We start from the raw sequence: 22548 nt of genomic DNA on the forward strand, positions 1-22548 counted from the left end.
ATTTAACCAAAATTCACACCACTAAAAAAGTAGATTGAGTAGAAACTTGCCCTTGAGGTCCCTTTAGAAACCCACCCTTCAATTGTTGTAACACCCTCAAATTTACAAACCGATTTTTCACAAATTATTAAAACCATTATCATGGTAGAAAAATTTCTACCATGATACATCCAAGACAATATATCACAGGTCTTAAAATATTTTAAAAAGTAATTAGAACCATGAGGGACAGACATGATCCTCATAACATGTTATTCAAATCAGGTCATAAATTAAAAGGGACAGACATAATCCTCTTGAACATATAAATGCATTTAATAAAAAGGATTAGAGTTTACATGCTCCACAAAGAAGATATGTCCTAAGTTGGCACAAGATACATTGTATAATCCAAAATAAGAAGCAACATAAAAGATGGTGTCTCATACACCATAATTACACCTCTGGTGCTTTCTCGGCCGGACTCGCTCCTGTAAAAATATTAACCATGGGGAATGAGACTTAAAAGTCCCAGTAACCAAAAATTAATATGTAATGATGCATGCGGATGTAACTAATCATGCGATTGCTAAGTAGGCACACAAAACATTTAACCGAACAATACTTTCAAACAAACTGAACAAGTATTTAATTTACATGACTGCACCTTATATCCTCCTTTCGCCATGCTCGAACACCAAATCACCCGGCCAAAGGTGAGTTGGACCAAGCGACACGCCATTCATTGGGTCCAATGAGGGCTTACCACGTGGTAATAATTAACCGAACAGAAATTCCCATTAACACCATACATTAAAATACCCTGACAAGTCATGCATCATTCAAATATCCAAACAGAAATATATTCGAACAATAATATCTCATCATGATAAGCAAAAAATAAATTTTTAACAACAGTATTTATTTTCAATAATTCATAATTTTTCCAAACAACAAAACAACACATAACCATTCATAAACACACCATCACAACACATTAATAATGGTTACCTTGTGTCTTGAATAACAAGTTCCCCTTCACAACTCCTTTTTCACCACTATCTTTGTCAATATAATCTACATAATTATTTCACAATATTATATATTAATTTTACATTAAAATAAATAACTCTAATTTAAAGAGTTAGAAAGTCTTAGATCTATAATCTATATTAATAATAATTTAAGATTTATGCCTCATTTAACTTCCCAAATTCTTTTCTAAAATTCTCATACCCTAATGAACTATTTTTTTTTATCCTCAATTCACTTCTAGTATCACAATTTCATCCTTCTATATTCTAAAAATGCATCCAAAAATAAATTAAAATTTTTAGAATTATCCTGAAGCCTCAAATCACCTTTCTATAACCTCAAAAATACCTATTCATACTTAAATAAATATTTAATAATCATAGGTTTATCCCTACGTCTCAGATTCCATATAAATTCAACCATATAGATCTAGATTTTAACTCAAAAATTCTTAAACATGAGTTTCAACCTTAAAAAAATATTCTATAATATTTTTTATATCCTTAAAAATTTTAACCTATATTTTTAATCCATCATATCATCAGATTAACTATCCTATAGAAAAATTCTAATCAAAATATTTACTCTATCCTACAAAATAATCATATCACTAGAAAGCTAATATTATTTAGAAAATAACTATAAAATTAATTTTGTAATTAAATAAATTTTTAAATGCTAATCTAAACAAAAAATTAGAACATACCTGAAGAAAAAGAAAATAATCCCCCTTGCGAGAAAACGCCGAGCAACGTGAGAGAAAGAGAGAAAAATAATATAAAAATGGGATTGTGAGTCCCAAAATTATATTAAAAAAAACTATAGGTTTGAATTTAATTATTCAAACCTTTGGGCCAAAAGTTGCAATTTTCTCTAAATTGCATCTTAGCCTCTCATACTTCCTAATGCACACACCCCCTCCTTTTTATACATGAAGGCACCTCTTCTCTTCCCTCATCTAACCAATGTGGGACTTAGAAACAACAACCTTCCACCCCTTTTTTTTGTTCATTCTACCTTCTCTTTTTTTTTCAACACATACATAAAAAAAATTATTTATGTATTATATCTTAACTAAATATTGCTTATGTGGTTTTAAATTTAAATTTTTAAATTCATAATTAAATACCTAACCATAATATTATTTCTAAATAACCTCAAATAATATAAATTCCTATTATTATCATTTTTTTCTCAAAACTTAAATTCCACAATTTTTTATTATATAAAAAATCAGGATGTTACAATTGTCATTACCCAACCCTGCAAATTTAATAAATTTTGCTCTTATTAAAAAATGGCAATTATATTCTTAAAATTATTAAAAAATAAATAATTTTTAAATTTTGAATTTTTTAATTAATAATCATCATACATTTTTGTTTAGGAGTTCAAATAATAATAAATAAATAAGAGGTCAAATTGAAAAAAAAATGTGTTACTTTAATTTTAACTTATATTCAAGAATCAAAAGACTTTTAAACTTTATTTTATATTAAGGATCAAGAGTATATTTTTATGATTTAAAATTTATACTTTTAAATCATTTTCATTTTTAATATATATAATCATACTTTGTTAACTAACACGCACACCATGTCTCACAAAGGACAAGGGAAAGCCAATGAAGTACAAGCTAACAAAGAAAAAACAAGACAAAGAAGAATCCAAAATCAAAACTTCAAACAAGTAAAAACAAAACAGAACAAGAGAAAATTTAGTTTATTTTATTTTTATAAAAAATTTATGTGTATTAATTTAACAGCAGCAGCAGCATTATTCCGGACCTATTTATGAAAAAAAAACAACTTATAGATAATGACATTAAAGTTAACTATGAAATATCTCATGTAAATAGGTTCAGAAGTAGCATACATTGACTCAAGAATGTAAAGATAATAGGGTATAATTGGTTATTTTGATTAAATATTTACTAATTTTAGCAAACAAAAATGAAAATAAATCCTTCACAGGTTTTTTCTTTGAGATTGCTCAAACAAAAATAAAAAATTGTTACAAAAGTATGTTGATTTGTAAAAAGTCATTATATGCTTGCAAAGCAAGTAATGACCACCTAAGTTGTTTTATTCTATTATACCTCATTTTTTTCTTTTTAAAAAAATGCATGCATATTGAAATGAGAATGATGTTTTCATCCCAATGAAACATTACATCAACAATTTTTTATTTTTATTTTGAAGTAGTAATCAAATTGTTAACAATTACTATTTCCATACTAAGATATATTTTAAAAGTCTTACTTAGTCTAAAATATAAGTTATTAGATAATTTTTATATTTTTTTCAACTATACTCTTACTTTATTTATTATTTTTTAAAAAAATGATGTATTAAAATTTTAATTACCATTATTAAAGTATTTATATAAGATATTTAATGAAAATATAATTGAAAAAAGGTAAAAAAATTAAAAAGCTAACGTTTTAACTAACATTTTTTTGAAAAATGTGAATTAACTAACGATAATTTATATTTTGGCCAGGGAGAGACTATTTTGCAAGAAAAGAAACCTAAGAATATGAACTTTTTAAAGGATTGAGACTTTTGCAAAGATCCCATTCAGCCATGTCTCTTTTCGTAGCGTGTGGTTACTTTTGTTAAGTTGTCGTTGCTATGGACAAAATAGTCAAATTATATATTGTACTCATTTGAATTGTCAATATCTCAGACAATTAAGGTTCGCAAATAATAAAATTTTCAGGATAAAGTTTTTTTTTTTTTGAAAAAGAAAATATAGTGGAGGAACATAATCGTTCAAATCACATAAATTTATTTACGTTTTTCGGAAGAAAAATTATGTTACCGACAAAATGGTCAGAGAATTTACGCAGCCTAGTATAATTCTTCATGGTAGTATTTAAAGTGATGAATTTTAATTAAAATTTAAAATTTAAAATATCATATTAAATTTTTTTTGTTTGGATAGTGTTACAAATTTACAAGGTGGAATAGAGATATGATTTTTCAACCATGAGTGACAACAAGATGGAACAAAACACTGAGAGTAAAAAAAAAATGAAGGAAAAAAATAAATGAAATAGCTAAAATCTTAAATAACTAAAATCTATATAGAATATAAAATTATAAAGAAATTATAATATAATATGGATTAAAATTTTGATCAAATTCAAATTCATTGATTTTTATACATTTAAATGGGATATTTAATTCAAATCTAAATACATCTAAATGAATATGAGAAATTTGTCAAAGAATTATTGATGTTTTTGGAGTATTATTTAACTCCTTATGGTTGGAAAAAAATTGACAATAGTTCACAAAGAAATATTACTGTCTTAACAAACAAGGCCTAGGAATGATTGAGAACGATATGCTCAATGGATCTAGGGGTCAATGATGTATGTTACTCCCTTGGCCCCTGTTGCCAAAGCATATGTGTGATGTAAATGTTTTTTTTTTCTTTTTTAAAAATCTGTTCTCATTCCTTAATTAATTTTTTTCCTTTCTTGTGATGTTAAAATCATTTATTATGTGCAAGAAAAAAAATCATTAAAGCTCTTATAAGCCTTTAATATACGACAAAATTAAACTATTTTTAAAAATTTACCCATTATTTATTTATCGTGGGTCTCATTGTGTTTATGAGAATTCATTATTGGTAATTGCAACAAATTGTTTGCGTACTTAAAAACCCTAGAAAACAGTTTATTATAATTATTAATTATTAAAAAAATTAAAAGTTATGTATTTTTTTTAAAACTAAAGAACATTTTTACCCTCTTAACTTTTCACTTAAAAATAGTTAATATCCTAAATTATTATGTAATACAATTTTTTTCTTCAATATTTAAAGACAATGTGTTATTAAAAAAGTAAAATTATTAGTTGATCCAAAAATTATAAAAAATGACTTAAAGTTTATATAAAATGACTTATAAAATTACAAATAAGTATTTTTTAAAAAAATTAATATCTGTTAAATTTTTCAAATAATGATTAGTCAAAACTATATTCTAGCTTTTTATATAGATAAAAAATAACACTTTTATTTTGTTATGTATATGTAATTTAATCATTTAAGGAAGTTAATTGATATTAAATTCTTATAGAGTACTTGCGTATAATTTTATGAATGATTTTTTATAATTTTTTAAATCATTTTCTATAATTTTTGAGTCAATTAGCAATCAAAATTAAAATTAACCTATTTAACAATAGAATGCACCATTTTCTATTGTTGAATAAAAAAATTGCACAACATGAAAAATTAGGTTATTAGCTCCTTCTGATTAAATAGTTGAATTGGCAAAAATATCATTTAACCCTCCTTTTTAACATGTTTAAAGGTATCACTATCACTTTTCAGTAATCACAAGAGTTGATTAAATTTACAAATCAAGCATATTAATCGTATTAGTACACAAACATGTGTAGGCTCGAACAATAGGAGAAGAAAATGCAAATAATTAAAGCATTGGTGGCTAAGCAAATACAGATGATCGAGCTCAGAAAAGTGATCTTTACCACCACCTCTTACAAAGGTCACATAGTGAATCTCCATCATCTCCACCTTCAACTTCTCTGTCACAGAAAATCTCTTGGGATTCTCAATTCACAGAAAGTTCAACTCAAACTGTCTATTCATTTGAAAAATTGCAACTCCTGTACATCTAATTTCACACCCAACTATAGTAGAAACTCGAAGACAGAGAAAGAGGTCAGGCTAGAGACCAAGAAACAAAGATCACACCCCCATCTTTCAAGAAGCTTCTTGCATGTTAGGAATCTCCGAAAGCCAGGACTTTAGGGTCACGCTTTCATCACAAGAGACCAAGAAAACTGCAAAGAATCTGGGAACACAACATGCGAACTAACCCTTTCAGAAATTGAATGTCTAGCTAGCTCGCTTGATGACGGCTTTTATGGATTGTTGTTGGTTAGACACGCACCTGGACACCTTCTCACGGTTTTGGAGGAAGCATAACTTCTGCCGATGCCAATCAAAGGTTTCTGATAACCCATCATTGGTGGGTTTGTCTTCTTTCTCCTCCCGCTTTAGCTAGTTCACTGGCATCCATGGATTTTTCTACTATCATGGAATCCTCACATGACTCCTCTTTTAACAATTTTGGTTGCATCTTTACTGATGAAGGATTGTTCCACTCTTTATAACGGCTTTGTTGTCACTGGCATGGCTTCCAGTTAAGAGTTAGGGTTCTCTAGGTGGAGTGTGTTCTTTGGGTTTTGTTTTTGTGCACTTTTTATCTTGCCTTGCTTTTTTGTTCTGGAATTGTAGAATGGAACATTTCTACTCTACTTAAAAAATGGTTTCAGATTTGACATTTTTAAAAATATTATTTTTATTTTACCTATATGGCAAAGTCAAACTGTTGAGATTAAACTTTAGCAGCTTCAATTTTCTTATTTATCTGATTTTATCATTCATCATTTTAATACAAATTTTTACAAGAGATTAAATATAAACCATTCAGATCTTTAATGATTAGAAGGAAGGAAAAAAAAAGGGGAAAGGGGGTCAGAAAGGAAGGGGAGGGAATTCTTTCTTGAGAAATGATCAAGAAAGACCCAAGAAATTGGATCCTTGAAACTAGTCGTTGGATCCAATTTCTCGTTAATACTGGTTAAGATCATATCACTAACATTTATAGGTGCCAATTGCAAGGCAATGTAAAATACAAAAGCCGAAAACATATACATAAATAAATAACTAATTATATCCCTAATATTTATAGGTACTAGCATGACCTCAAAATACTATAAATATCTTCAATTCCTTTCTGGAACTTTCAGAAAGATAACGCAGTTTCAATATAGCATCATAGATCCTTAGCACTGGAAATAAAAATACAGAAAATCCTGAGCACAAAGAAAGATGAAAGATCAACAATACAATTAAACAAACGACTTAAAACTTAGAAGTCAAAGCTAAATCAAAGAAAGAACCTATAAATGCATCTTCATGATGACCTCAAACACAATTGTCCAGAAATCCTTGACGCTAAAAAATGTGCATATCCAAACCAACAATGCGAGATGAATTGTTTGAGAAATCAGATGAGAAGAAACCAAAAATATAAAACTTAAATAATTTTAGCCAAATCACCAAAAGTCCTAACAAACATAAGTTATGATCATGAAAATATCTGGCAACTTGGCTTGAGAACAGTGTAGTGAGGGGTCAAAAAATTGAAATCTTACCCTGCTCAGCCTAGAAAAATTCGGTGATGGCCCTGGTGGGGCAGAAAAGTAATTCCAACAAATGATTCAGCATTAGGCGAAGTAGAACAGCAAAAATACAAATAACACTGCTACTAATTGCCACTAAGATCTCAGCATATTATCATTATCTTCAATTCCTTTTTAGGAATTCAGATAGATAACGCAGTTTCAACATAGCATCATAGATCCTTACCACAGAAAAACTGAGCAAATGTAAACATAAACCGAAACATAGAAAGATCAATAAAACAGACGAATAAGCTAAATCTTAAACCTGAATAAATAACTAGCATAATGCTGAATTCAAACCAATAGCTGGTTTACCTATTGAGCTTAGTAGAGATAGATACATAAGAAAAATATAAAAAATATTTGACATTTACTCTGCAAAAGCTTTGCCATTTAGAGTAATATTTCACATATGAAAAGCATCTCAGAATAATCATTCCCCATAAGATTCTTCACTGGCAATCATAGTGCAAGGATAACAATTTAAACTATTCATCACTGATGCTCGTGAAACAAACATCTGAAGTCTAAAACAAAAAAAAAAGTGTCGAGAAATTGAACTGAAAACAATGTCAACCTAGTATGTGTAAATTAGAGCTTAACATTTAGCCGAGGGTTCCGGATGCACCAAAAATCAAAACATTTTGAGCATCCTACGATTCGGCTATTAGATCTGCGAAGGGTTGCGAAATCTATTGTTAGAGGAGCCTCACTGTAAGAGTATATAGCTCCCCTGCTGGGACCTTCGCGTTCTTCTTCGAGAAGAATAAAAGATTGCATAAAAATGTACGAAAATCAAATAAGAACGTTAATCTCACCAATGAATAAGGCAATTGGTGAGCGATCAGACTTCGGTACTATTTCCGAAGGCAAACTTGGACAAAAGCACACTGAATCATGGCGCTTCCTCCATAGGTCCTTCGTTTATCAGAAAAGAGAATAATCAAATCAATGCTCAGTGAATACGAACCATATGTAACGAATCATCTTGCTTGATGATCACGAGAACGACCAAGCAATCCATGGTTTTGTTCTTCATCACATCTCAAACTTGAAAGTGAGCTAAGAAGGATAAATCCCAGTGCTAGGCTCTGCCGCAGGTGCGGCGAAGAAAAATTCTAAACCCTAAACCCAGCGAAGCTGAGATCGGTTTAGTGTACTCCTTGTCTCCTTATATAGAGACGCGTTTTTGGGCCAAACCTAGCGCACCTCTGTTTGGTATATTCTTTAGTACAGGTAAAAAAAAAAAAAAAAGTACTAATTTAATAATAATTAAATCTTGATAATATTTTTAGAAAATAAATTAAAGATATTAATTAATAGAATTATAAATAAAAATTTTTAATTATAAATAATATATTTAAGTTTTAAATATAACTCTCAAATTATATTTAAAATTTTTGCTAGTAAATATACTAAATGATATTTACAAGCTATTTTTTAAGAAAAATTTGATGAAAAATTAATTGTTATTAATTCAATATTTTGTGATCTAATTATCATTCTATTTTTTTATTAAGTTGTAAAATACATAAGAAACTAATTAAATACTTATATATATATATATATATATCTATAAATTCATTTAAAAATAAAATTATATAAATTAGGACCATGTAAAATTTACATATTTTGTCTTTATATTTTTTTTATTGCTCATATGTATTGTCTTATTAGAGCTAATCTTGTTCGAAACACAATCGAGCACAAAATATAAGCATATTTTCTAATAAAAATTTGAACTTTGATTCTCCACGTTATAAGGAATTAGTCTTTTATTTTATATTTTTATATCTTATGAAATATTTTTTAAGTTTAATTTTGTATCATCTTTAAAATATAACATTAAATATCTGAACTTATTTTATGTTACTTATTTAAAATTTTTAAGTAGGAATATGTTTACAAAACTGCACTTCATATGACTTATATGATTTGTTATACTAGGTAGGAATGACTCAATGATAGAAGAAGTGGGGGAGTCAATTTATAAGCATAAGAAGAAATTGTTTTCTGAGTATTCAAAATTCTATGAAAATTGTTTATGAGATCATTTATTGATAGTTGAATAAAGAGTTGCACACTTACATTGTCTTCTTTACTCGTTAATATTAAGTTAGTCATTCTGCATATGTGTGTTATTCTTCGAAAATTTTTAGATTTACTAAATTAACAACAAGCAAGTCTTATTAATATTGTTTTTTCCCCATGTTATATCGATATTATATGCTATGATAGATTGATGATGTACTGAATAGATCAATACGTCCCCATAAAGATGTGGAAATATCAAGTGAGTGTGCAAAGTGATTTAAAAGGTACTTCAACGATTGTGAGAAGATAAAGTTGGTTCTTCAAGAACATTTTAAGTTTTGTAAATCTTTTGAGTTATATTTGTCATTTGATTCCTTACAAAATAGGTGAATTTTAGAGCCTAAAGAGTGGTGCTTAAATTCTAGATAGTTTACCCCTATTTTTTAATAAATTCAGTTTTTTAAAATACAAGATCACGAATAGTTCCTATAAAAAAAAGTAATTGAAACATGTCTAAGCTCGTAAAATTATAACACCTAGGCAGTGGATTATTAAAAATCTTAATATCAAGATTGACATTACGAGCCTAATGAACAAGCTAATCCATACATTGATTAGATTTTTTAAACACGTGGTTGAAATCAATTATCTAATTTTTCATGGTTAGATCTTTGATGTTCTTATAATTTCAGTCAACAAATGATTTTGAGTGAAATTATATTAAATAAAAGTGAGAGTTTTAAGAGAATCAAAGTAGATATTAATTTTTGTTAACTTTTTCCTCTAGTAAAGATTGAAAAAAGCTCGGCGGCAATGCAAAGATAACAACCAAGGTATTTAGAAATAATACCTTCACAAGCAATAATCCCATTGAGTTTTTGGGAATTGCATTAAAACTTTTTGATTAACCATGATCTTTGTCTCATTAGAAAGAAATTGAATCAATTTTTTTTTTGTTCATACATTGAAGAGGAATGAGATAACTTTGAAAAGAACAAAAGACTCGGTTCGAGTACAAATTTTTGTCTTTTATCAAGATAGAGTATAAAGTATAGTGGTCGATAAAATATATCAGAGACACTTCAAAGTCTCTTTTATATATATATATATATAAACATTTCAAAGCCTTTAACAGTGTATAACACGTTGAAGTTACAAATGTAAATCACTTTTTGAAAAAAGATAATTCCTAAAAGATCCAAGTACTGTAATTGAAGATGATGATGATTGATTAAATTTCATCATCATTTCCTATGATGTTTTACATCGCTTATTATTATTATGATGGTTTTTAAACCAAGACTTTTTTTAAATTGTTTACTTTACATATGCGTGTAAAAATTTATTTTATTTTTATATCTTTGTGCCCATTGTATCCTAAAACTTTAAAAAATTGCTATTTATTGTATGATGCCATATGATGTTAGGGTACACATACTTGTATCAAGGCTTCTTAGAGTTTGCTCATCTAAAATGAAAATAGATTGTTTAATGCCTAACTACCATTTGACATGATTTCTATGAGAAGACCTCTACATATTGCCTTACTATTCATATAGCTTGTACACTTGTGAAGCTTAATTTCTAGAGAATGTCAATATTAATAGAATTGTTAATAAGACCCAAATCGCCTCTTAAGAGCTTAAACACATGAATCTGTTTATCTCAAATTCACCTTTTTCCAAGGCTTAAAAAATCATATTGCTAACTCTTTAGCTGCTAATGATTGTAAGGGAGTTCACTGAGAATTGATAACTTTGCTATAACTTTGATAATTGTTTATCCCAAGTTTGTTGATTTCTAGTTGTTTCCTTTGGTTTCTCTTTATGTTGAAATACAAAATTCTACTCATAATAAAATCAACATCAAAGAAGTTATGTGATAGTCTAGCTTAGTTTATTTCAAGAATATTCCTAGATTTACACCTGTCACATTTGTATTGGCTAAAGTTTTCTATATATAAACCTTCACCGTACATGAAAAACATCAAGAAATACAACAATGCTTTTATGCAATTCACTGTGCTCTCTCTCTCTCTGTTTTTATTCTTCTAAAATGGTATCAGAGTTGATGAACTATCTTTAGGATGTCTGTTCTCACACACCGCCATACTCATCTACAAGCACCAATACATCTTCACCACTCCCTCCATACTACTCCTCCATCCTAATTCCATCATTTTGTTACCGTATGCCTCACTGAGGACAACTATCTCATATAGAGAGCTCAACTCATGTCCTACCTCTATAGACAGCAACTATTTGGCTATATCGATGGTTCTATACCCTCACCACCTTACAAAACATTTGCTGGCCTCCTTAATCGTGATTATCTTCTTTAGTTTCAACAAAACCAATTTGTTCTTTCTGTTCTCATTGCCTCTCTTTCAAAAAAAACTTATCCCGCAATTTCTTTGCCACAAAACATCTCGTGCCATATGGGTTGCTCTTGAAACCCTATTTTCACAACAAACTCAAGCTAAACTTGTTCATCTTCATCAATAAATCACAACCATGAAGAAATGAGGGGATACTATTTCTTAGTATCATCAAAAAAGCCACCATTCTTGTTGATTCTCTAGCTGCCACTGGCAAACTAATAGCAGATGATGATTTTATTACTTATTTCCTTACTGATTTAGGCTCTGATTTCAACTCAGTAGTCACATCCTTGATAAATTAATGATGTTTCCTTTCTATAGAAGAGATACTCAGTCGTCTTCTCATCTTTAAAGATCATATGCTCAGAGAAAACACTATCACTCTACCTAACAGTATTTTTGCCAATGCTATTCAAAAAATCTCCACCAACAACTCCCCTTCTCCTTTCTTTTATCATGGTGGCAAAGGTGGCTGTCCCCCATTCTCTTCATGTGGTCATAGCTTGGGGGAATTTTTGTGGTTGAGGTCACTTGTTTAATGGAGGTCAAAATACTTTCTCTATTTTTCAGCATGATACAACTACACTATGTCAAATATGTAAAAAATATGGTCATAGTGCTCTCATGTGTTTTCAAAGATATAACTAAGCTCTTCAAGCTCCACCACCACCCTCAATAGCCTCTTACTACACCAAACATACTTCTCTTAATGATAATCTCTGGTACCCAAACACAAGAGCCACTCATCATATGAACAATGATTTCTCTAACCTCATCTCTACTCTAATTCATATTATAGCTCTAACTTTCTTCATGTTAGTGATGGTTCTCTACTTCCCATTCAACATCAGGGCTCTAGTCTTCTCCTTACTCCTTCTGGTAACTACCTTGTCTCTAACCTTTTACATGTTCTTACTCTTACTAAAAATCTTATGTGGTAGTCAATTTTATAAAGATAATAATGTGTTTTTTAAATTTCATGCCTCTCATTTCTATGTGAAGGACATATAAACAAGGACAATTCTTCATCAAGGTCCCAGCCGTAATTGACTGTATCCATTTCCACCCATAATCAATCCACAAGCTCACTTTAGTGCTCGCACCTCTCTCCTTCAGTGGCATCATCATTTAGGCCATCGTGCCTTCCATACTGTTACTCAAATTATGCACAACCACTCTTTTCCACTCACCAATAGGAAGCTACCTCCTCAGTGTCCAGCTTGTTACTCCTCTAAGACCTATCGTCTACCTTTATCATTATCACCACATCGCTCTATTGCGCCTTTTCATTTCCTTTTTTATGATGTATAGGGTCCTTCCCCCACTACCTCAATTAATGGCTTTCATTATTATATCTTATTTGTAGATGACTTTTCCAGATATATCTGGCTTTATGCCATTCACACTAAAGATCAAGTTCATTCTGTATTTCATAAATTTCATTCTCTTGTTCATATTCATTTTAATTCTACCATTCATTTATTTCAATCTGATTAGGGGAGAGTTTCATGCTCTTCATGATGATTTCCAATGCTTGGGCATTCATCATCGTATTACTTGTCCTCACACGCACATTCAAAATGGCACTGTTGAAAAAAGGCACTGTACTATTGTTGAAATGGGTCTTGCTCTTTTGCACCACTTGTTTGTCCCCACATCCTATTGGTCTTATGACTTTACCACAGTTGTCTTCTTATTAAACCATACATCCTTTCCAATTGTTAACAATAAAAGCCCTTTTGAAACTCTTTTTAATATTTCTTCAAATTATTCCTTTTTAAAAGTTTTTGGCTCAACTTACTGGCCCAATCTACATCCATACGTACCTAATGAATTAGCACCCAAATATTTTATGTGTGTTTTCCTTGGTTATGCACCTCATCATTTGGGCTATTTATGTCTTCGCATATCCACGAGTAGAATTTACACCTCCAGGGATGTTAAATGTGATGAAACTCATTTTTCCTTTACCAACTAACTTTTCTAATCAGCCCATGTCCCTTTCTTATATTTCCTTACCCAATTTTCGATTTGGGCCTTCTCTTCCCAGCCCAACACTACAACCTAATTCTAGCCCTTTTTTTCCTACTTCTTCTTCAACATCCTCACCCTCTGCATCTACCACCCCATCTAACACCTCCCTTTCAATGTCTCTCTCTCCACTATATCCCACTCAGCCACCTCCTCCCGTACCATCATATCCTATGACCACCAGATCTAAAGCCAATATTTTCAAGCGAACACCTCAATCCTCTAACTTCCTTTACTACCCACCTCACACTAACAGCACCTCAAGTACCGTGTCTATCACTCCTACCTTTATCTCTTATGTACTTAAACACCCAGAATGGCATGCTGCCCTTCATCAGGAATTTCATGCCCTTCTCTCTACTCAAACCTGGACTCTTGTTCTCTACTCTCCTTCCATGCATCTTATTAATTGCAAATGGATTTTTCGAACAAAATACCTTGCTAATAGTACCATTGAGAAACATAAAGCTTGTCTTGTAGCTAAGGGTTTCCATCAATAGGTAGGTATTGATTTTTCAAACACTTTTTCCCCTATTGTTAAACCTGTTACTGTGTGAATTATCCTTTTCCTTAGCTATTTCTCATGGCTGGACTATTTGTTAAATAGATGTGCAAAATGCTTTTTTACATGGTTTTATTGATAATGATGTTTATATGGTTCAACCCCTGGGTTTATTCATCCTCATTATCCTACTCATGTATTGTAACATCCCGAAATTTTAAGACTCGGATTTATTAAAATAAAATAAAATATCTATAATTAAATTAAAATTTAGAATAATTTGATAGAGGTCTAGAGTTTGAATTTTACTAAGAAAAAGTTTAGTTTTATTTGATTTTTAACTATAGAAAAATTACCAAAGTTGACCTGAGCTTTTGTGCAATAATAAAAAATGTTGGGCCCTTTCTTGTAATTTGCCCCAAAATGTTTTAGCATCAGTTTTGAAGAGAAAAACAGACCAGAAACGTAGAAAATGCAGAAAGGAAAGAAGAACAAAATGCAGAGAGAGAGAGAGAGAGAAGAAGAGAAAGGGAGGGAGTTAGGCTTGGATCTAGGAGTCTTTGCGACCGTTGCGAGCTCGGCTACACGATAGGTAAACTCCCTACATCAATTCTCTTCCCTTTCTCTTGATTTTATTCAATTTTTAAAAGAGGAGATTTTTGGATTTTGATCTCAAAGGCTTTATTCTTGTAAGCTTTTGTTTCTTTGGATTATAGGGAGCATGTTTTGAGTTTCTATATAGTGATCTAATGTTTTGAGTGAATAATTGGATGAAAAGAGGTGTTTTGGGCACAAAATAAACCCTGAGAAATTGGGTTTTTGCTCTTCAATGGTTTAAGCTTATTGATTTAGTTATAATTTTACTATTTGAGCCCAATAAGATTTAAATTAAGATTTGGTTTTCATTATAAGGGCTAATGGTGAAAGTTGGTGGCACTAAGTAAAGGTTTTTAATTGATTAAAAAAATTATATAAATTGAAAATTAGCCTAGTAATGGCTAATAAATGGTTTTGGTGGTTAAGTGATACTATATAAATGGTTGGTTTAATATATGGACCATTGGAATGGATTATGACTCATAGACCCAAGTTGTGTGGTATGAGTTATAGTCTTCATTAATGCTATTTGACATGATAAGTGATGTGGATCACTTATATGTTGTAGGAATTGTTGGTGGAATTTGTTCAGAAGTTAAGGAACAAGCTGAGCCCTATTTTGTATAAGGGGAACCCTTTTGGTACCAAAGGGTTGAGGTAACAGGGGAAATTTATATTTTTTTATTACTTTGTTTTAGCTATTTTTTGAATAAATATTACTAGCTATCATGCATTACATGTTTTAAAAGATTAAATGTACTTTATAAGGGGTTATGGGGTACTAATTTGATTATAGTGCAAATATGTTTTCTAATTGTTTAACAACAATATTTTTATGGAAATGAGATTTGTTTACATGTATTTTAATCATAAGGAATAGAAGTTGCACTTAAGGAAGTGTAACTAAGTAAGGTACCTTAGATAGGCTAAGGAACCGTTTAAGGGAAATTTATAAATGTTATACTACCTTAGAGTGTTGAAGTGGTCAATATTTGAGAAAGGTAGACATAAATAAAAGGCATGATCTCGGTGGGAGTTCACCAATGAGAAGGTGTGTACTTTTGATATTCTATGGCACATTGCCAGTACTCAGTGTTGCCTTACGTATTATGGGCTCAGTGCACTAAAGTGGTTAGTGTATTGAGTGTTCGACACCTCTCAGTAGGAAAGGGAATCCGACATATGAAGTGTGAGGTTGAATGCCTAGGCCAAGATAGCCCTCACATGGAGAGTAAGTCGGGCTGGCTCTGGGAGGGAGTTAGCTTTGACTGCTCAGGATTCACGTCGAAGGGGCATAAGCAGTTCGGTGGATTAGATCATGCCTTAGATTATGTTTTGTGCCTGTGGAGGTATAAGTAGGTATAAGGCTTACCTGCGAATTAAAGAGTGCCAGGGGGCATTCTGTTGGTCATGAAAAGCCATACCGGCCTAGGTCATGCATTCATGCATTTTAAATGGCTAAATTATATACTATGTTGAATTTATTATTCGTTTATTTGATTATGGCTTACTTTGTAATAATCAATGTAGATTTCGCTGTTACTGAGACTGTGGTTGTCCCACCCCTTTCTTTTCAATATTCTAAGTCCAGGCGAAGGATCCAGTGGTGGACGGGGAAAGGAGCAAAGCTAGGGGTTTGCTTGTGATTTGTAAAGAACTACAACCCCTTTCTTTTGAGCAAATATATTGTAATGTATTTAAGATTCAGGGTGCCAGTAGGATATGATTATGTATGTGTGTGTGAATATGTGTGGATTGTGTGCTTGTGTATGAATTTTTGTCTGTTTGCAGACTTGTGGCTAGGAAACTTGGTTATGGTGTATGGTTTTGATGGATTTACTTAGTAGACCAAGTTTCTATTACAAGCAGATATTTATTTTGATATATATGTGATTTTATAAGCAAATACAAAGTGGTTGCATTGCAAATGATGTGCTATGGACAAACATACACCTTGGACAGAGAGAGTGGGTGCGTGGGCCCCACAAGGAGCTCTGAGCTAAATGAAAATGTTTAGCATATGTATTTATATAAATACATGGTATTTAGATTGATTTGTGACCACTCTTGTATGATTTGTGCATTTTGGAGGTTTAAGGTCCATTTTGGGAAATGGCACCCGGGTGGTCAAATTTTGATGTATGGGGGTTTTTCATTATTTGAATGTTCTATCAGGTGTTTTTAGTCTTATTTGACGTGTCCAAAGTGTTCCCACAGGTTTGTGACCATTAGGATGAGATTTGGATAATTTTGAAAATGGTTTTTACCAAAAAGCTGCACTTTTGCATCTGGGTGTCCAAATCTTAATCCGACCGTTGGATTTCTCTAAAATTTGGGTCACAAGTAAAACCTTTTATAAGCTTCGTGTGGGCTTTAAAATCACATCGATCGGATATCAGATGGAGAAATGACGCACTTTGGAATTTGGTCTGGAGGTGCTGTCAATTGCTGTCATGACAGCTATAGTGTTAATGTTGTAACCTATATAAAATTCAATCCATCCGTTAGATCTTTTCAAAATTTAGTATGCTAATAGTATTCTTTAAAAGTGACATGTGGGCTTTGAAATTACTCTGATTGGAGGTTAGATGATGAAATGGTGCACTCCGTAAGTTGGTCCGGAAGTGCTGTCACGACAGCAAAAATAACCAATTTTTTAACATGTCTAATTTTCAATCCGACCGTTGGATATTTTTGAAATTTGGTATACTTATAGTACCCTTTAAATGTGAGAGTGAGCTTTAAAATCATTTCGATCAGAGGTCGAATGATGAGACGGTGCCTCCCAAAAGTTGGCCCATGAGGGTTGTCATGACAGCAATTTAATGCTGTCATGACAGCATCTTTTTATTTCACTTTCATCTAGCTTGCTTCTGCGTGCTATAGGTAAAACCTATAAATTTTTTTTAAAGGCTTTAAATGGTTTGTTTCCTAAGTTGGTTTTAGGATTAATTCCTTAACCACACTTAGTTTATTTGAATTGTGTGATTTTTGGATAACACTCGGGGCAAGTGTTACATGTATGTAAACTAAATTGTGTAATTTATGGTTTGAAACAAGCTCCCCATGCTTGGTTTGCACGATTGAGTTCCTGTCTTCAAAAATTGGGTTTCATAGCTTCCAAATATGATTCTTCTCTTTTTATTTGTCATAATTCTTATTGCACCATTTATGTGTTAACCTATGTTGATAATATTATTATCATTGGGTCCTCTTCACACATTGTTTCTCACCTCATTTCTGTTCTCAACAACTCATTTCCTATCAAACATCTCAGCCCCTTATACTATTTTCTAGGTGTTAAGATACTCTCTTCCAACTTTGGTCTTATTCTCTCCTAATGAAATATATTCTTGATCTTCTTTATAAATCTAAAATGTCTAAAGCTTGTCGTGTCTTGACTCCCATGGCCCCCAGTTCTCATTTATCTACTCATGGCAGTCTATTCTTTCCTAATCTACTTCTTTATCGCAGTATAATTGGGAGAGTCCAGTATCTTAGTTTCACTCATCCAAACATTAGTTTTGCAATCAATCGTGTTTGCTAATTCATGCATCAACCTAAAGAATACTTCGTTACCTTTGTGGCACTGCTCACTATGCCTTGTATCTATGACCTTCTTCCTCCACAACCCTTTCTACTTTCTCAAATGCTGACTGGGGTGGTAATATTGATGATCATCGATCCACGGGAGCTTTTGCCATATTCTTTGGTCCAAATCTCATTACCTAGAGCTCGAAAAAGCAACCCACAGTAGCTCGATCCAGTACAGAAGTAGAATACAAGGCCATTGTCACCACTGTAAGTGAATTAATCCAACTTCAAAGTCTACTCCATGAACTAGGAATCTTCCTTCCCCAAGCTCCATTTCTTTACTGTGACAATCTTGAAGCCACATATCTAGTAGCCAATCCTATTTTTCACTCTCATGCAAAACATATAGCTTTAGATTATCATTTTGTTTGAGAATGACTAGCTGCTACATGTTTCATCCAGAGAACAAATTGCTGACATTCTTACCAAGCCACTTTCGTCCTCAAGATTTTCTTCTCTTAGATCGAGTCTCACCGTTCATCCTTCATAGCATGACTCAAAAGGGAATGTTGGAGTACAAAATTCTACTCATAATAAAATCAACATCAAGGATAGTCTAGCTTAGTTTATTTCTAGAATCTTCCTAGCTTTACACCTATCACATTTGTATTGTACATTAAAAACATCAAGAAATACAACAATGCTTTTATGCAATTTATTGTGCTTTCTCTTTGTTTTTATTGTTCTGAAAGTCTTTATTGTTATTTTTGTTTTGTTTCTCGTTTTCCTTAGCCTTAAGGCTTAGTTTGCTTGTTGTATGCTTATTTGGCTTTTGCCTTATTATATGGATGCATTTCAGACCAAAAAAAGGGACTAGACTTGCTAATTTAACCAATTAGATAAAAAAACTAGCCATTAGTCCAATCCAGTACATACCTTAAAACAAATCTCCTATAAACCAATCAAAGATCGAACAAACTGGTCACAAAATCAGATAAACCTTAAAAATCTAAATGGGGGAATTTCAATGAAGACCCTTTGACCATACTAAATCACATTCAAAGCCCCTAAATTTCTAAAATTTCACTACAATCTAGAGATACTAATTTGATATTAGATTTTTGAGAAAAATGATAAAATTATCCTTCATTTAAATTAATATTAAGACTGCTCTATTTCATTTATTAATTGCTCTATTTCACTTGTTTATTTTTTTGAAATGAAATCAAGTGAAAGTCTGGCAATGAACAAGTAAAGTAGGGCAATAAACAATAATTCATAAGTAAATGAACAACGTATATCATAATAATCAATAAGTTACTTAAGATGATTTAAACACCTAAAATAAAAACAAGTTAAGTATAGTAATTAATAACATTTTCTAAGTAAATAAATAAGTGAAGTAGGGCAATTAACAAGTAAAAGTAACATAAGAAAGTTTTGATATTAATTTAAAAGAGGGACAATTTTATCATTTCTTTTAAAAATTTAACATCAAATAGTACCCTTGAACTATAATAAAATTTCAAAAATTTAAAAATTTTGAATATAAATAAGTTTGGTCAAGGGTCTGTATTGAAACTCTCTCAAATCCAAATGTGTCATGGTTCAAAAATTTTAATAACTTGTGGATCTTTGAAGGCAATTATGCCAAGCCCAACTTTTGGGTGCTTCAAGGCAATTAATGTCATACACTTTCCAACCATGGGAACTTCAGCTGCGCCATATCTCCCCTGTTCATATAATGAAACGCCCTCCCTCTCCACGCTCTGTCTATCGCTGTGGGACTTCGCTCTTCCCTTGTTGCTCAGCTCTCACCAATTTTTTCTTTTTGAACTTCGACTTTTTTTTATTTAATTCTTTAAATTTATTTTTCATGGATAGATCTTTTATCTTTATACTTTTAAATATTTATTTATATTTTTACTTTTATGAAAATATTTTTTATGTTGTTTTAATATGCCCTTAAAGTGTGTTTGGTAACCAACTTTTTTAATTTAGACAGGTCTCCAAATGCTTAGGGTGGTTCATTTTTATCATTTTATCAACATCTATCTTAATTTTAAAATGGAACGGTTTTATTCATGATTTATATTAATCATGTATTCATCAATAATAGATTATATTATCACAAATTTATAATATTTTCTTAAAAAATATATATTTACATGTATTTCTCATTTGATTATGGTACAGCAATTAAACATATATTTATTTAATATTAACCAATTTGATCACGTTTTAACCATTGAACCATGAAAGCTCAATTTAATGATTAGTTTGATTTTTAAAATCTTACTTTTTTTTTCAGATTTAAAAGCTCGCATATCATTTTTTTAAAAAAATTAATTTTTAATTATTTTAATATTTATATAAATTTCAAAGGACTTGAATTAAATGCTAATAGATAATAATAAGATTAACAGTATTATGAGAATAATACAAACCCTGAAATAAAAATATACAAATGTCTTTCTTTAAATTTCTAATCATGTTAATACACAATTTAACAAATTTTATCATTTTCATATATTAATTGATTTTTTTAAAATTTCAAATATGTCATTTTACAATTAACAAGTTCAACCAAATAATTTTTAACAATTTCAATCATATGCTAAGTAGAAAAAAGAGATAGAAAGATGCGAGATCTGAAAAAGTTAGTCTAAGTACAAGCCTTATTTTAAAAGGGTTGGACCTAAAATATTTTCTTGCAAAAAATCCCACACTTTTTCAAACTAGTCCCTAAAATGGTAGGCAAGGAAGGAAGAAATTTATGTTCAAACAACAAAACCAAAAATGACAAGAATATCATGCCAAAAATACATATATAATAGATCAATAAAAGCAATATATTATTTCATGTTAATTAGGAATTAATATTAATAACTCTTAGAAGGTATTAAAACTAGTATTCTTAAAATTTATGTAGTCTTGGTAAAATGTTGAGCGAAAAAAAACTTCTATTAGTCTATGCTGCAATTTTTCAAGTAACAACACACACACATAATGGGCAAATTTGATATTCAATGAAACTATTTTAAAATCCAATGCATTAATTAATTTTTTTTTGGGATGAAGCAATCATTAATCACTATCTTTGTTCAAAATTAATAGCTTTGATTTTCAAAATCTTCCCGTTTAAACTAAAAAATTATCTAGCATAAAAAAATACATTCATGTATAAATCCCCCATAAGCTATATTTGAATTGTAAATTTTTAAAAGAACTTGTAAACTTTGGAGGAAGATTTATAAATTATAACACATTAACGAGTAAATTATTTTTTCCAATTATGCCATTGATCATGTGGCAAGCTCTGTATTAATTATTTTTGTTAAGATAATTAATTCGATTGAATTTTCAAAAATATTAGTTTCTTTTTGCACGCCCCAACCTATTTTTCCAAAAATATATTGGAATTTGGCTAATCTATGTGGACTGTGAAGCCTAGTAGTATAGGGCCACAAGTTGTGACAAAGCTCTTTTAATAAGGTTTTGGCCCATTTCGATTTCAATTAACTATAATTAATTATAAAAAATTAATTAATATGGTTGATTTTGATTATAATAATGTGATCTGTTTAGATTTTTTTTTCATAAAATTGATTATGACAGAATTAAAGATATTTAAATAATTTATTTAAAAATTAATTTTATATATAAAAATTATCATAAAAGATATTACTTTTCAAAATTAAAATATTGATAAAGTTGTATATAATATTATTACATTTGTTCAACTTTATTTAAAAAATAACATATATTATTTAAATTATATATATGATTCATTATAAAAATTTAAATTATATTAATATTAATAATCTAATTTGCATAAAAAATAACTCAATATATCTATCCCGGGGGCAGGGAGCTTATTTCATGAAGAGATGGATCACCTGTTGGACAGGGAGGATATGTGCTTTGAATTAAGGGGGTAATATTGGCAGTGAAAATTTCTGCTAGTGAGTAAATTTATAACAGCATAATTGATATGAAAAGCTATTCCAAAGAGTTTATTTCAAAATGTAATTATAGTCCTCATAATTGATTATAAGTGCAGGGGTTGTTTGGGTATTTTTCACCCCAAAAAACCATGGTTTTGCCAAGAATAATTGACTAACTTTTTTATCCTTAATGGAGTTGCAGACCTGAGGTTATTGGTAATGACAAATTAATATAGAAGATTTTGAAAATCAAAGGTAGTAATTTTGGTTGGCAAAAAA

At 30.5% G+C, this 22548-nt stretch overlaps 2 long non-coding RNA genes and 4 other non-coding genes across 6 annotated transcripts; all 6 read right to left on the bottom strand.

Moving 5' to 3' along the window:
* Positions 1 to 177: 177 nt before the first annotated feature.
* LOC129305194 (uncharacterized) lies at positions 178 to 1880 on the bottom strand. The gene is made up of 3 exons (XR_008591919.1): positions 1721 to 1880; positions 991 to 1056; positions 178 to 470 (listed from the first exon to the last, which is right to left on the bottom strand). It is a non-coding gene; the product is annotated as an uncharacterized LOC129305194 (long non-coding RNA).
* Positions 1881 to 5323: 3443 nt separating this feature from the next.
* On the bottom strand, positions 5324 to 8372 carry LOC129304409 (uncharacterized). The gene is made up of 2 exons (XR_008591687.1): positions 5945 to 8372; positions 5324 to 5845 (listed from the first exon to the last, which is right to left on the bottom strand). It is a non-coding gene; the product is annotated as an uncharacterized LOC129304409 (long non-coding RNA).
* Positions 6754 to 6843, bottom strand: LOC129307524 (small nucleolar RNA snoR27). The gene has a single exon (XR_008592415.1). It is a non-coding gene; the product is annotated as a small nucleolar RNA snoR27 (small nucleolar RNA).
* LOC129307522 (small nucleolar RNA snoR27) lies at positions 7338 to 7427 on the bottom strand. The gene has a single exon (XR_008592414.1). It is a non-coding gene; the product is annotated as a small nucleolar RNA snoR27 (small nucleolar RNA).
* Positions 7662 to 7752, bottom strand: LOC129307521 (small nucleolar RNA snoR26). Its single transcript, XR_008592413.1, has one exon. It is a non-coding gene; the product is annotated as a small nucleolar RNA snoR26 (small nucleolar RNA).
* Positions 7844 to 7995, bottom strand: LOC129307531 (small nucleolar RNA snoR145). Its single transcript, XR_008592423.1, has one exon. It is a non-coding gene; the product is annotated as a small nucleolar RNA snoR145 (small nucleolar RNA).
* Positions 8373 to 22548: the final 14176 nt, after the last annotated feature.

Source organism: Prosopis cineraria, unplaced genomic scaffold, assembly GCF_029017545.1.
Source record: "Prosopis cineraria cultivar Desert tree isolate PC_DT_omini unplaced genomic scaffold, ASM2901754v1 PC3, whole genome shotgun sequence".
Classification (NCBI taxonomy): Eukaryota; Viridiplantae; Streptophyta; class Magnoliopsida; order Fabales; family Fabaceae; genus Prosopis; species Prosopis cineraria.